General features: G+C 40.3%; 2 protein-coding genes across 6 annotated transcripts in view; one reads left to right on the top strand and one right to left on the bottom strand.

Annotated features, from left to right (window-relative positions):
• The window catches only part of FILIP1L (filamin A interacting protein 1 like), a 388,439-nt gene that overhangs the window by 168,892 nt on the left and 203,848 nt on the right, over positions 1–15,699 (top strand). The gene's annotated exons all lie outside the window — the stretch shown is intronic.
• The window catches only part of CMSS1 (cms1 ribosomal small subunit homolog), a 394,573-nt gene that overhangs the window by 247,250 nt on the left and 131,624 nt on the right, over positions 1–15,699 (bottom strand). The gene's annotated exons all lie outside the window — the stretch shown is intronic.

The raw sequence follows: 15,699 nt of genomic DNA, 5'->3' as shown, positions 1-15,699 counted from the left end.
CTTTAGAAATAAAATGGCCTACCGAACCACTACAGATGTCTTGTTGTGCAACTCGAACCATCTTTTACGCATGTTATACCTTTTGATTAGGAAATGCTAACGTAAGCACCATGCAGTTCTTTGTACCTTTTAGGAAAACATTAAGTGCTTTGAAATGTAGCCAAGTCAGTGCTCTGAAAAGGAGCCCAAGGTGGCTATTGGATTGTTTTTCATTCTTTCAACTGATGATGGGCACAGAGAATGAAGTGGCTTATTTAAGGTGGTATTATAGATGGAAGCATGAACAGTCATGGATTTCTGGCTTCCCCAAATGAAGACTTGAACCGTGCTGTATAGCTGAGCATCCAGACAAAGCTCAAGGACAAAAATTGAAAGCATATTTAAGTATTTCAACAAGAAGCCAGCTGTCAATTATCAAGGTTTTATTTAAAGTTATTTTATTAAAAATGAATAGACTGAATAGTACCATTATGCCAAAACAGAATTTTGGGAAACAGCCTAAGGTTTCTTGGTAGGCTGAGCATTAGCATTTTTAGAACCAGGAGCTTATGATGGCAAAATTTTCTCTTAATTATATCCTTAATGAAAATCACTCTGGCTACTTGCTCAGTTTGTGGGATACCTTGCCCATCTTTCACATTTAGGAAATCGTCCTTCCTTGAAATTTACTCAGCAAGCCCACCTCCCAGCTCTTCCCACTGCAGTGCTGTTTTATGATTTATGTGTTATGATTCTGAGACTCTTTTCTAGAGCAGTGTGGTCCTTCTCTGCACATCCTAAGCCATGAAATAACTGAATATTTGGTACACTGCTTGGTAACCAGGTTTATGCACAAAGTACTGTCTTTTGGTAACAAGGGAATATCAAAACAAGGACACACTCCAAAGATCAGAAATTGAATGCTGTTGTTTTAAAAGAAAAAAAATATTTCTTTTCTTACCACCACCAGTCTCTAATCAGCTTTGCTTCTACTCTTTATGAAATATACTCTCTAAGCCTGATTCTCATCTTTTGAATTCAAGTCTATGTAACAAAGTAAATTGTGAATAAAATAGTAGCCTCTTCCATTAAGAGAAAACATTTGTGAAAGTAAATATCCTTCAATTGTTAAAGATGAATTACTTGAATACATTATTTCAATTCTTATTTTATTTTCAAACTCTCAATTTTCAGGGCCTGAAAAGGCAGTAGAGTGGTCTACTCTAACAGTATCTAATGATTTCTTTATTTTTTTACCTTCTTAAAAGTATCCAAATATTTTTCATATATTGAATTTGGTAAAGGGGAAAGAATTTAGAGAGGAGATAGAATAACAGATAGGAGCTGTGATTAAATTCTGCAGAAGCCAAAATCATGACTTTAAAACACAAAGATTTTTCTGAGCCAAAGCCAGTTTTTACAGATTCCAGCCAGTTTCATTCAGTCCAGACAGTGGTCAAGGATCCTTGTTAGTTCTGGATCCTTTCTGGATCCATAGGATATAGGCTTCTACAGTGAAGGTTGGGAAGGAGGAAGGACGGACTCAAAAGAGGATGGTAAACTAAATATCCAGCGGGAGGAGAATAGTTATTAATAACGATGCCGTCACATAATGAAATACAACCATTAAAAACTGTGGTTTGGAAAAATGACAATGAATACTATTCTCTAAACAACATGCACATTATAATAGATACAGAAGAGAAGAAAGTGCAGAAGAAATTACAGTACAAGATGAAGAGCAAGGCTGGATTAATGATGAATTTTTTTATTCTTTATGTTTGTGTCCCTATTTTCAGTGCTTAATATATATTGCTTTTTAATTAGGACATTTTCCTTCTTATTTAGAAAAGGGAAATACTGACAGAAAAGGAAGAAGAAAAAAAATACAACGATAATAAATCAATCAGAGCAGAAGGCAGGCATTTGTCAGCGCCTATGCAATGAATGCTATAACTCCATGATGAAGAAAGGGGCTATGTTTGGCAATTTGGTCCTTTATATTCTAGAGCCAACAAACTTCTATTTTAAAAACTATAGCCAACACACTGGAAGAAGCAGTCCCTACTAAAGTCTAAAAATAAGAATACTCTGGATCCAGTCCTCAGCATGTAGCCACCACCAAGTTAAACTGCAATAATTTCTCACCTGAAAGTAATTACTTTGTATATGGTAGCTTGCACTGAAGAGAGTAGATGCATGAATTCTCATATTATACTAAAACAAACTTCATTTATAGTTTTTAAGATCAACAACTTGAAAGATCAAATGTCTTCAGTCCACTTCTCAGCTGCAAATGCAACCAACAAGGGGTTCTGATCCAGACATGAAACCATGTAGGATCAGGAAACATAGCAGTAGAAGGTTCAGTACCAAGAAAACAGGAGCTTCTAGCTTAGCTGCTACAAAAAAGAAGTTCAGATGCTTTTTACTCATCCTTTCCAGAATAACTCCTTTTCCATATTAAAAAAAGTTTCTTAATTCCCCACGGACAGTAGTTGTAGCTTTTCCTATCCACAGAATGAAGAAAGACATAACCACAAAAGCCTACAACAAATTCAGAAAACCTTTAAATGGCTTGTATGCTCTCAATCACAACAGCCTCCATTCTGGAGACACATCACACTTGGTTTCTCACAATGCTTTTGGAAGATGACTGGAAGCCTCCTTAGACAACTTTGAAAGTTCCTAGGGGTTCTGGGTTCATATGCTGAGAATCACTACTGCAAAGCATATTCCACATAAGGAATCTCAAGAACTTTATCTTTCCGATGGTTGTCACTGGAAATACAGCTATCAACCATCTTCATGCACACACTCACAAAAGAAATACACAATTTCATGGTGAAGTGCTAAGTGGAGGAAATGAAAACAGCCATGAATGAGTAACATGCTGTGGGCTTTGAAGTGTGTGTGGCACTTCTGAGCCCAAGGGCTTCTTCTGTTGGCTCTGTGGCAGAGGTTTAGCATAGAGGGTAGGGGCTGAGAACTGTGACAAGGAATTTCTTTTCTAAAAAATACAGGGTTTTAGTTGCCTTCTTTTTCCTTATAAAACCTTCCTGTGTCAATAGGCTATCTGCCTCCAACCCCCCAGCAAAAACAAGGGTGGCCCCTACATGCCAAAAGAATAATTGTCTGGGCTCTGCATGCTGAAACTGACTTGGCAAGCTCTCCATCTTGCAAAGAACACAAAGAGCTTAGTTTAGTCTGTGTGTTAATGCTTTACAATCATTACGAAAATACCCAAAGCAACATGCTCAAGGGAGGGTAGTGATTCTTTGTCTCTTCCCCCATCCTTCCCCCCTTAATTGTAAGCTCTGACATCCATTTATTTACTTATAGCTCCTAGCAGAAGCCGCCCTCTTTGGTCAACACACACTCTTGGCTGCCTTAGGCACTTTCAAACAAAGGGTTATGTGGAACCACACACAGTGGGTAGTACCTCTGAGCTCAATCTATCCCAGTCCCATGTCCCATGTCTGAGGTCCAAATCTATTCAACAGGACTTGGAAGGGGTCTCCCTAATTAAAAACTGCTGGAAATGCATACTTTCATAAGATTAATGTGACTAGGGGCTTGGTGAACCCTTCTTAGAGGACACAAGGAGAGTCCTGACACCAGTTAAAAGAACACTGATAATTAGTCCGACCCAAGCTCATAGGATCTAGGCCAGGTTACACTATCTAGGCCCAGTGTCCACCCTGCTGCATGTGGTTGTCTGGATGCTTGTGGATGCTCCCTGATGCTTCCTGACTAGAGCAGACTTCCTGCTCCATAATTCCCAAGCTAATACTCAGAAAAGTGAAAGTGAAGTCACTCAGTTGTGTCTGACTCTTTGTGACCCCATGGACTGTAGCCTACCAGGCCCCTCCATCCATGGGATTTTCCAGGCAAGAATACTGGAGTGGCTTGCCATTTCCTTCTCCAGGAGATCTTCCCGACCCAGGGATTGAACCCAGGTCTTCTGCATTGTAGGCAGATGCTCTGAGTTGAATAATGAAGAATTGTGAAGGAACAAGAACTTCATTCACATTGGGCTCCAATCTGAGATCCGACCTAGCCTAGGTAATTTTTCTTACTCCCTGGAGATATGCTCTCTTCTCTTACTGCTTCATCATGCAGGTCTTTGATGAAAGGACTCTGGCCCTTTTTTATTTTATCAGTGTAGTCAAATTTATGCCATGATTACTGAAGAGATTTCTCCTCCCCCTTTACACAGATCATTATTCTCAGTGAGAAAGAACTCAGGCAACAGAAGCTTTGCAAAGACTAGGTGGGTTCTAAAGCCAGCAGGAATTCCTGCCCTGCTGTAGTGTTCTGTGGCTTAGGGGCAGACTGACTTTACCTCTTTCAATTTAAATTTCCAATAAAGCACAGGTTAATAGTAGTATTTGCTGATAGGCTGTTTCCAGTATCAAAGGGAATAGTATATTTACAGTGCTTTAGCAGAGTGACCAGCCAGGAACACAGTAAGTTATATGTTGCTGTGGTATTAGAGAAGATTTAAAAGTTTTGGTTGGTGGAAGAGGCACACCAATAAGAGCTCGGGTGAGCCTACCCCTTTGAATCAGCAGCCTTCGTCATCTTGTTTGGAACAGTTATGCCAGTTTGGACCAAGAAGCTAGTCACTTTATGTTAAGTCCCTCCAGATTGGCAGGATCATAGTTCCCTATTACCTCTCTGCTAAATAACAGGCACTGGTTCTTGGCCAGTTTCCAATTTCTTCAGCTTGCCAATCTCCATCTTGGCAAGGAACCAAATAACACACTTTCTGAAAATACAGGTTTAGCAGTGACTAAAAGAACTCCCCTTGCCTTCAGCGATGTAAAGCTGAGTAATATATTCTCCTCATGATGCTAAAAGGCAAAAATCCATTTGTTATGTTCTTATCTCACTTGATGTCCCAAGAGGAAAGGTATGTCTGATGAATCAAGAGATAAAATTGTATCACTACGCCTCTACCAAGATAAGTCACGTGTTCCTGTCATATGTGCGGCACTGGGCACAGCATTTTATACGTATTATCTCCAACTCTCCCAACAACCCTGCAAAGACAGAGTCCTGAAGAAGTGAAGGAATTTGCCCCAAACTGGACAGCATGAAGGGATGGAGACAGGACTGTCGCTTGGCTGGCCAGCTCCAGAGCCTGCACTCCTGCCCCTGCCATTCACCATGTCGTCTCCTACATTTTTGCTTGTCCGGAAGCTTCTGATTCTAGAAAACCACCAGAAGCTTTGGGACACCAAAGATCTGACATATAACTAAAGTAGTTGGAATATTCAAAACAAAACAAAAGCTCGAAGTTATAAATCCATCTGTGTCATTCTGTCAAAAGTTTTCCTATATGAAGCTTATTCTGATAATGCGTCATGGCTGACAGGTTTTGGAAACATTTTCAAAACTGGTTCAAAGACCACATACAAAACCCAGTCTCATTATTTTAAGGTCACAATTCGTTCTTTGACCAAAAACAGTATTAGCAGACCCAAATCCTGACTTCATTCACTAGATTTGGCTCCAAGGAACTTTTCCCTGTGGTAAGAAGTCACATTCACCTTCAATAAACCAGATTTCGCCATGGCTGAGAGATAGTCCAAAAAACAGAAAACTCCAAAAGTAGAGTTCCAAAACTGTTCTGAGCACTGGCAATGTTGTTAAAAAAAAAAAGTCACAACAGCTCTCTGCTCCTTGAAATCATTTTCTTTCTTGGTTCCTGGGACACAGCTCAGCTTTCTGCTTCTCTGTCTCTGTCAGACACCCCCAAATTAGTGTCTTCTTTCTCTTTACCTTGTACCTTTTGCTCCCCTCCTCTTGAAACTTCTTAAAAGTTTATGTATTCAACACTATGTCTCTGTGTGTGTCTATTTAAATCTTTAGTCATGAACATTTCCAAATTTATAGAAAGTAAAAAGAATATAACAAAGACCATGTACTCACCCACCCTTAAACAACCATTAAAATTTTGCCAAACTTATTTTTTGCCAAACTTATTTTTCCTCTACTCTCTGCCTTTCTTTTTTCTGAAATATTTAAAAGTAAAGTGCATGAGTCACTCCTATCTGAGGCCTGTCTGTCCTCTATAGATGTTAGAGTCTGCAACCCTAGGCCTGCAGTCTTCTCATATGTGGACATATGAGAAGGACAGTAGGATACTTCGCTACGTATCTAGAAAAATAGAAAGGACATTCTCTCACATAAATACAATGTCTTTAATACAGCTAACAAAATTAACGATAACTTTTTATTAACATCTAATACATAGAATACACATTCAAACTTCCTTGCTGGTCTTCTCCTTTACTTCAGCCATAAGGAATAACTTGATGTTTGCCACATGCTGTTCTTCATCCACCTTCAACCTGTCCATATGAGCCAGCTACTCTTATCCTCTAAGGCTCAACTTATCTCTGAGGTGCTTCCACTCACAGTTAGACATTTCCTCTCAAATGCTCCCAACACACTTTGTACGCTGGACATTATTTACAGCATTTATTGGTATTCTGTATTTAGTCTTGACCCTATATTTCTATTCAATTGTGAATTTCTCAATGTCTCAGTCTTTTCATCTTTTAAAATAAGGAGAATAATACCAAGTCCATGTGTTTAATTTTTTTTTTTTTTAAGAGATGTAAAGAACAGAAAGCATGAGTCATATAATGTGGCAAATAATCGGAGTTTTACCAGTTGAGTTTCTCTCTTTCCCCCTAATAAGATCAAGCATACATGAGCCAGACTAGACGCAAATGCCTGGGAGGCAAGTAGGGACCTGTTCCCCAGTACAGCAAGATAGACTAAGTAACGGTAGATGTGGTAAAGGAGCAGTAAAACGGCTGCAAGGTCGAGTACTGCTCTAGGACTTTACCAGCTGCAACATTTGTTTTAGTAACACACTGTTGGTCTATTCCAGTCACAGGCCAGTAGATAAGAGAAGAAAAAGGAAAGATGTCATTTGGAATCTATAGATGGAAACTCTTGATCTCAAATCTCCCGTTCATCTCTGAGCTCTTTATTATGCTAGGTTGGTCTAGCCAAGAGGAGGCCGAAAGGCAGTCAGGGTAACTTACTGTCAACTAATGGGTGAGGAAGAGGTCGAGAAAGTCAACAAAAATTTGTGGGATACTTTGGGTTCTACAAAGATGCATTTTTTATCTTTTAAGATTCATATCTTTCTAGGGCTGGAAGAAGTAGGGGCTGGCCTGTTGAACATGTAGTGTTGCTATGGAAACAGCAACAGAGCTGTAGGCAAGAGTTCTGGCTTCTGGGGCTGGATCTGGTCATGACCAAGGGCACATTAACTTCCAATGGGTTTCAGAAGAGGGAGATTGGAAGAAACTGGTTCCAAGAGCCAAAGAGACAAAAATTCAAAGAGAACAGAAAGGTTAAGTGACTGGCTCAATATCACCATGCTTCTAAGAAAAAACAGAGAGCAGACTTGGAAGAAATATGAAAAGTGATGTAGTTTGAAAACTGTTAAAAGAATCATATGATTTTCAAGAGCACTGATCCAGTGCTGGGAGTGTGGCATTTTAAAATGCACTTAAAGTTAACTTGGACTATATGAAAATAATTTTCTTCTTCTGTTCTATTCCACAAAGATCTGGAAAACATTCCCAGCCCTGTGTCAACCTTAAATGAGAAAAGAATATTTAAAGAGCCACTGATTTGTAATGGAAAACTTGGATAAATCGACTATTTATACTTGGAGATTTTTATATTTCTTTTTGTCCTTTCTTCAGAACACACAGCTAAGAAAAGCCATGATGTAAGTCTGCTCTATTAGACCCCATTGGCAGGCTGTTTATTCTGTATCTACAGCACAGCAGCTTCTCTGACTCTAGCACGTTGTGGAAAAGCAACCAAAGAACATATTCGAGCTTATAAAAAAGTACAGTGTTGATATATCTAGCATGAGACTGGAGAGAAAGGGGTGTCAGAATGCCTGAGTTTTCAGTTTTGGCTCAAGGTTTATTAACCAAAGTTATTTAAGCTTTCTGAACCTCAAACCCATCTTGAAAAACAGGGTGAATAATTATCTATTTACTGATATAAAGAGCAATGTACACATGAAAGGTATTACAAGCACACATCTGTAAGCAAAACTGGAATAAGTCTTCATTAAATGCCTACTATAAAATTATTGATCTATACTGAGATCCAATATCAGAGATCTATCTGAGATCCAATATCAAAAGACTGAGGTCTTCCCTAAGTATATACTCTTACTATTTCATTAGTTTAGTTGTGTTTATTATCTGGGAAATCATGCCCAACTCTATGCATTTCTTTAAGAAACGCCTAACCTAATGAAGCGTAATTCTTAAGGGTGCAATCAAAATGTGTGGTGAGATGGTGTGTTGGATGAGGGAGACTAAACCATACAACGTGAGATGTGGTGAGTGTTACATCTGGAAAAAAGAACAGAGTACTTCCCACTGAAGGGCCACAATGTGGCAAGAGAAGTAGCCTTGCTTGACTTAGCTCTGGAGGCAGGAGAAGGATACATGAATAAAGATCCTGGGAGCTGTATTTCAGCTCACAAGGAAGCACTTTCAGACACTTGTGTATGTTAGTCGCTCAGTCGTGTCTGACTCTTCACGACCCCACGGACTGTAGCCCACCAGGCTCCTCTGTCCATGGGACTCTCCAGCAAGAATACCAGAGCAGGTTGCCATTTCCTTCTCCAGGGGATCTTCCTGACCCAGGGATCAAACCTGGGTCTCCTGCATTGCAGGCAGATTCTTTACCATCTGAGCCACCAGGGAAGCCCTCACTTACAGCTGTGTAACAATGGCATAGATGGGCACAGGACAGTGTGCAACAATGGAGTATATGGGCATAGAAAATATCTAGTGCCTGATACTATGTTGACTTTGTCAACAAAGGTCCATCTAGTCAAGGCTATGGTTTTTCCAGTGGTCATGTATGGATGTGAGTGTTGGACTATAAAGAAAGCTGAGCGCTGAAAAATTGATGCTTTTGAACTGTGGTGTTGGAGAAAACTCTTGAGAGTCCCTTGGACTGCAAGGAGATCCAACCAGTCCATCCTAAAGGAGATCAGTCCTGGGTGTTCATGGGAAGGACTGATGCTGAAGCTGAAACTGCAATACTCTGGCCATCTGATGAAAAGAGCTGACTCATTTGAAAAGACCCTGATGCTGGGAGGGATTGGGGGCAGGAGGAGAAGGGGACGACAGAGGATGAGATGGTTGGATGGCATCACTGACTCAATGGACATGGGTCTGGGTGGACTCCAGGAGTAGGTGATGGACATGGTGGCCTGGTGTGCTACAGTTCATGGGGTCACAAAGAGTCAGACACGACTGAGTGACTGAAGTGACTGACACTATGGAAGATGGATGAGATGACTACACTGCCTTCTGAACCTCACATTTGATGTGAAAGTAATCCTGAATTTCTTTTAAGAGTTAGGATTCTTAAGAATATGGACCTGAATCACAGATCCCCAAGTTCTGTTCCCCTCTCTGAAGCCCTATTCATGCCTTTCCTACAAGTAAAAACACTGTTAAGGGAATGTTTCAATGACTTTTACTCAAAATGGAAGAAAAAGATAAAGGGGGCCATTGCTAAATTAGGTTATCTGGTTTTCAATGTGTCTTTTTTAGCCATCAGATAGCTCTGCTGTAGCTGGCTGAATTTAGTGTCTTCAAATGTGGGTGACTAGGGCAATAAAAGGAAACAAACTTTTATTTTTTCATTTTAAGAGAAACCAAATAAAATACTCAACAGGATTTTTTTCCCAAATGTGGCCATGCAAGTACAACCTGGCTGATCTGCAACTGAGCACTATTAACATCTATTTATAGCCAGTATTTTCATAGATGAATCACATTTACCATGAGACAGTTAATATTAAGGGCTCAACCAGCTCTGCTGAGAACCCCATAATCTTACTACTTCTCTTTCCATTCTCCTTTCAGGGAACTAAGTTATAGCTTTATGGATCCACACAGAGAGAGGGTGAAATCCAAGTGGAAATGTAAAGCTAGCCGACAGTCTGCTCCCTAAATGTTAAACACATTCAAACTTAAGGCACTGAATCACTTTCAAGGTTGTCCCTTGGCGAAGAGCATCCTCCAGTTCGCACAGACTCACTGTGCGTTATGCAGCCATCTTGCCATCAAAACAGTTCACCCCCTAAACTTGCTACAAACGAGTTTAAATGGCACTGCATTATATCACAGACATACAAAAAGGACTAAGGACTGTTCAAGGTGCTGTCAAATAAAAAGGAGTGCGGTGGATGTTGAACTCATTTTATGCATGTGAACCTGTAATCAGGGAGGTGAGGGTGACATAGAACGAAGGGTCAGGGTATATATGATAAAGGTTTTGAAAATTCAATGACTTTAACTGCAATTTTCTAATAAGTCTTGGGGACCGAATGTCCCTTCTCCACCCACATGTGTGCAAACACACACACTAAACTTTGTGTAGGTACCAGCACTACCCTGATTGTTGTTGTTCAGTTACTAAGTTGTGTTTGACTCTTTGCAACACCATGGACTGTAGCATACCAGGCTTCCCTGTCCTTCATTATCTCCCGGAGTCAGGTTAAATTTATGTCCATTGAGTTGGTGAGGTGATGCTATCTAACCATCTCATCCTCTGCCGCCCCCTTCTCCTTTTGCCTTCAACCTTTCCCAGCATCAGGGTCTTTTCCAATGAGGTGACTCTTCCCATCAGGTGGCCAAAGTACTGGAGCTTCACCTTCAGCACCAATCCTTGCAATGAATATTCAGGGTTAATTTCCTTTAGGATTGACTGGTTTGATTTCCTTGCAGTCCAAGGGACTCTCAAGAATCTTCTCCAGCACCCCAATTTGAAAGCAACAGTTCTTTGGCACTCAGCAGAATTCTTCTTTATGGTCCAACTCTCACATTGTACATGGGTACTGGCAAAACCAGAGCTTTAATTACGTAGAACTTTGTTGGCAAAATGATGTCTCTGCTTTTTAATATGCTGTCTAGGTTTGTCATAGCTTTCTTTCCGAGGAGCAGTGTGTTCTGTTGGCAAAACTCTGCTAGCCTTTACCTTACTTCATTTTGTACTACAAGGCCAAATATGCCTGTTATTCTGGGTGTCTCTTGACTTCCTGCTTTTGCATTTTAATCCCCTTTGATGAAAAGGACATCTTTTTTTAGTGTTGGTTCTAGAAGGTCTTATAGGTCTTCATAGAACAGGTCAACTTCAGCTTCTTCAGCATCAGTGGTTGGGGCATAGACATGGATTACTGTGAATTGGCTTGCCTTGGAAATGAATCAACATCATTCTGTCATTTTTGAGACTGCACCCAAGTACTGCATTTCAAACTCTTTGTTCACTATGAGTGCTACTCCATTTCTTTTAAGGGATTCTTGCCCACAATAGTAGATATAATGGTCATCTGAATTAAAGTTGCCCATGCCTGTCCATTTCAGTTCACTGATTCCCTCAGATGCCCATGTTCACTCTTACTACCTCCTGTTTGTCCACATCCAGTTTACCTTGATTCATGGACCTAACATTACAGGTTCCCATGCAATACTGTTCTTTACAGCATCAGACTTTACTTTCACCACAACTGAGTGTTGTTTCCACTTGGGCCCAGCCGCTTCATTCTTTCAGGAGCTATTACTAATTGCCCTCTGCTCTTCCCCAGTAGGACACTGGACACTTTCTGATCTGGGGGGCTCATTTTTCAAGGGTCACATCTTTTTGCCTTTTCATACTGTTCATGGGATTCTCCAGGAAAGAATACTGCAGTTGGCTGCCATTTCCTCCTCCAGCAGACCACATTTTGTCAGAACTCTTCACTATAATCCATCTTTCTTAGGTGGCCATGCACAGCACTATGCCCTTTTGCCACTACAAGGCGGTGATTCATGAAGGGGATTACCTTCATATTGATATTAATTTTTGTCTTTGAGAGTCTCCACCCTTAGTTTAGCTTTACCATGCCCTTTCCTACAGTCTTTACTAAGGGTAAAATTCTTTAAGATTAAATGATGACATACACAAAGCATTTATGATAGCACCCGACATGTGGTAAGAGGTCTACACACATTAGCTGCTTCTATCAGATTCTCAGTACCATTTTTTTGAATTTCTAGCCCATGGTTCACAGATGACTCATCTTTACTATGAGGCAGTCCCTACTGATACTTAAGAGCTGATCAGTTCTATTGAGGACTGCATGATTCAGTCATTCAAATGAATCCCTGCTAAGGTCCAACTCTGTTGAACACTTCAGAGACAGACATGACCAACAGGGACCCTAAGCTCACAGAGCATGAACGATAAACTCATTACCAGGTGGCATTATCTCCATTTTACATCTGAAGGCTCACAGAGGTATAGTAAGTTGTTCAAGGCCACAGAGCTAACATGATGGAGTAGTGATTCAAATCCAGATCCATTTGATCCCATAATCTCACAGTCTTTCTTGCCATGCTCCCTCTGCCCACACCCAAGATGCCAGCAAAGTGTCTGAGAAAAGCCACTTTGTGGCTTAGTTTCTGCACGTAAATGATGCATGAAAACAAAACATCTTTACTGAATAGACCAACTGCTGAAAGGGCCAGAAGTTGTGAATTCATTAATATTCATATTTTTGTGTAATTCTGGGTAGCCAGAATTAACTGTACCCTATCAACAAAACAGACATTAGTCCAGATACAGAAATAAGCCTGCACAAATTAGCAAATATGATAACTGATATAGTGGGTAGTTCATAAATGTTTATTGAATAACAATGTTGAAGCAGGATATTTTCCTTTACTAAGTATACCTTTTTATGAGACCCTAAGTAGATACAGCATAGTGATTTGCCGAATTCTAAAGCCAGACGCCCATGCTGGGACCTGGCTCTGCTACTTTCTAGCAGTATGACCTTCAGCAAGTTACTAAGCAGCTATGCCTCAGTTTCTTCTACTGCAAAACAGAGAAAAAGTTCTTGAGAAGACTACAGGGTTTAACCAAAAGAAAGCATTTAGTACTTATTTGCTAAGTACTGAATTAATGTAAGCTATCACTGTTATTTTCTTCTTTAAATTGGAGTAGTTTTGATTGGTTACCCTGATATCATAGTAAATGATCAAGACCACAACCAATTTCTTTCACTGAGGCATCCTGAAGTTCTTTTATACAGCCAAATAACCTGTTTCCACCATTCAAACATGGAAATAAACAGGTATGCAGAGACTAAATTACATCTAAGTAGCATCCAATTATGTAGAATAAGCAGTTTTTGTTATACAAAGAAAGAATGATTATGAAAATTCAACGTTTACAGTAAGGAGTTGGCTAGAGGCTTGTACGCAGGGGGGGAGGTGGTAGTTAGAACAGGCCTCAATTGACATTTGGCTATTTCTTGTAACTAAATTAAGTAAATAATTGCAAAAAATTCTGTTTGTCCTTCTTCTGCATGAACACATCCTTACCAAAATATATCACAATTTCAACCAGCTTATGCCAAAGAAAAGCTGACTGAGGTCACTGCATAGGAAAACAAAGCAGAATCTGCTTCTCAGGGCCAACTGCACTGTATTTGTATCCATAGATACAAGAAAACAGAGAAGCACAAAATTCTAAAGCGGGAAGTCCCAGGACCTCAGAGATCATCTAGTCTCAGGCACAAATTCTGTAGTAAGGGGGACCCATTAGGGAGTGAGGACCAGGGTAGAGGTCAAGGGAAAGAAACCTTATTTCATCCTGAATGACCTCATGGGGCCAACCCAGCCTAATAGCCTTATTTTACGAGCTGCGACCTAGAGCCTAGCTAATTAAAAGCAGAATTGAGATCAGAAGTCCTGTTTCCTGATTCCCAGTCTATCACTCTGTTACATTTCTGAGGGCTGCCATTCTATGGCTCTGAGAGTCACAAATAATCAACACACTAGGCTGTTAAACTTGACAACTAGGCAGGTTTCCTCTTTGCAAAACCATCAGGCATTATGTCACTAGCGACAGTTATGAAAGGAGTAAGGCATCATGATTTGTTATAAACAAAAGCAATTTTCCATTTCATTTTTTTCCCTTTGTAACCTGAAAATCCCAAACCACCGCTGCTATTACAAAATTTTTCTTTTCCTCAGTATGCACCCCTGGGCCAAGCACAGATGCATAAAAAATTTGCCAAGAGAAACAATGAAGTCACTGATAATACAAAGCATGAGAGTATCATGAAATTCATGTCTTTGTTTTCTTCCTCTTGATACTTAATTACTTCTCATTACTGATCATTTTGTGGTTGTTGGCAGAAGGGTAAGGAAACTCCACCACTGTAAACACTCAGAGACACACACTCCTCAGTCAACCCAAAGTCTGCACACGAACAGTCTGTTCATAAACCCAACTGAGCACCAGCAAGAATGCTGAAGCTATTTTCCCTAGTCCCCAAAGAAGATAGATGGTTTCAGAAAAACTCTAAACAATTTAAAAAGGATAAACATAACATAAAAATGTTTCAGCGCATTCCTTTTTAAAAAAAAATCACTTATAAATATTATCATTGGCAAATGATATGTGCACTCCTGGAGGATTTCACTCAACTCACTTTAACAATGAGGTGAGGAGGAATACAGCCAATATCTTATAATAACTATAAATGGAATACAACCTTTAAAAACGATGAACCACTATATTTTACACCTGTAACATATAATATTGTACATCAACTATAACTCAATTTAAAAAAAAAAGAATGAGAGGTGAGGGAAGACAGTGCATATATGGAGATCCACTCAGTTTTCTGTGGCAGTTTGTGCTCCATGCTAAGTTGCTTCAGTTGTGTCCGACTGTGTGACTCTATGGACTACAGCCCACCAGGCTCCTCTGTCCATGGGGATTCTCCAGGCAAGAATACTGGAGTGGGTTGCCATGCTCGCCTGCAGGGGATCTTCCTGACCCAGGGATGGAACCGGCATCTGTTACGTCTAACCTGCATTGGCAGGTGGATTCTTTTACCACTAGTGCCACCTGGGAAGCCCTGTAGTAGTTCAGAGTTGCCTTACACTCAAAGAGCCACACTTACGAGCAATGCTTAGCAAGCTACCCTGCTAAACAGAAACTTACATTATCTTGGAATTCTGGAAGGCATACCTTGGATAAGATTAATGGTGACAGAGGAATCCTTATTGAATAGTAACAGAATACAAGTTGATTCTTATCAGTAGGCTATTGTCCCACATTTGACTGCCTGGGTAACATGAAAGCACAGGAATGCATCATAGAAATCACAAAAATAACCCTACGCTTCCAGGAAACTAAAAGAAGTAAAGAATCAAACACATTTTACCTTTCTTTTAAACTAGGCTTCTATTTGATTTTCACAGAAATATGAATCTGTAAGTGTGACAGATGAGTTTTTCAAAGACGGCTGCAGTTAATTCTTCCCAGTCCTCTGCAATGTGACTCTGCAGCTCCTTCCATTGAGAAGTGAAATCTGTTCCCCCACTTCCTGAATTTGGGGTGGCCTTGTAATGCTCTTTTACCAAAAAAACTGAAGACTTGGAGTAGGGGAGAATAAGCGATGCAGGGGAGAGTCGATGACAACTACCGCCACAGATCACTGTTCATCATATTCTTGGGATGCTGCCCTGAGTCCGCTCTACGGGGAAGCCTGATCCAGCCCACCAGAGGCTGAAAGCCCACGTGGAGCAGAGATGAGATGATCCAGCTGAGATCAAGTTTGTCTAGCTGAGAGTCAGATATGGAGTGAGC

Source organism: Ovis aries, chromosome 1, assembly GCF_016772045.2.
Source record: "Ovis aries strain OAR_USU_Benz2616 breed Rambouillet chromosome 1, ARS-UI_Ramb_v3.0, whole genome shotgun sequence".
Taxonomy (NCBI): Eukaryota; Metazoa; Chordata; class Mammalia; order Artiodactyla; family Bovidae; genus Ovis; species Ovis aries.
Note: the sequence above shows the minus strand (reverse complement) of the source record. Positions and strands in the feature narration are given on the sequence as shown.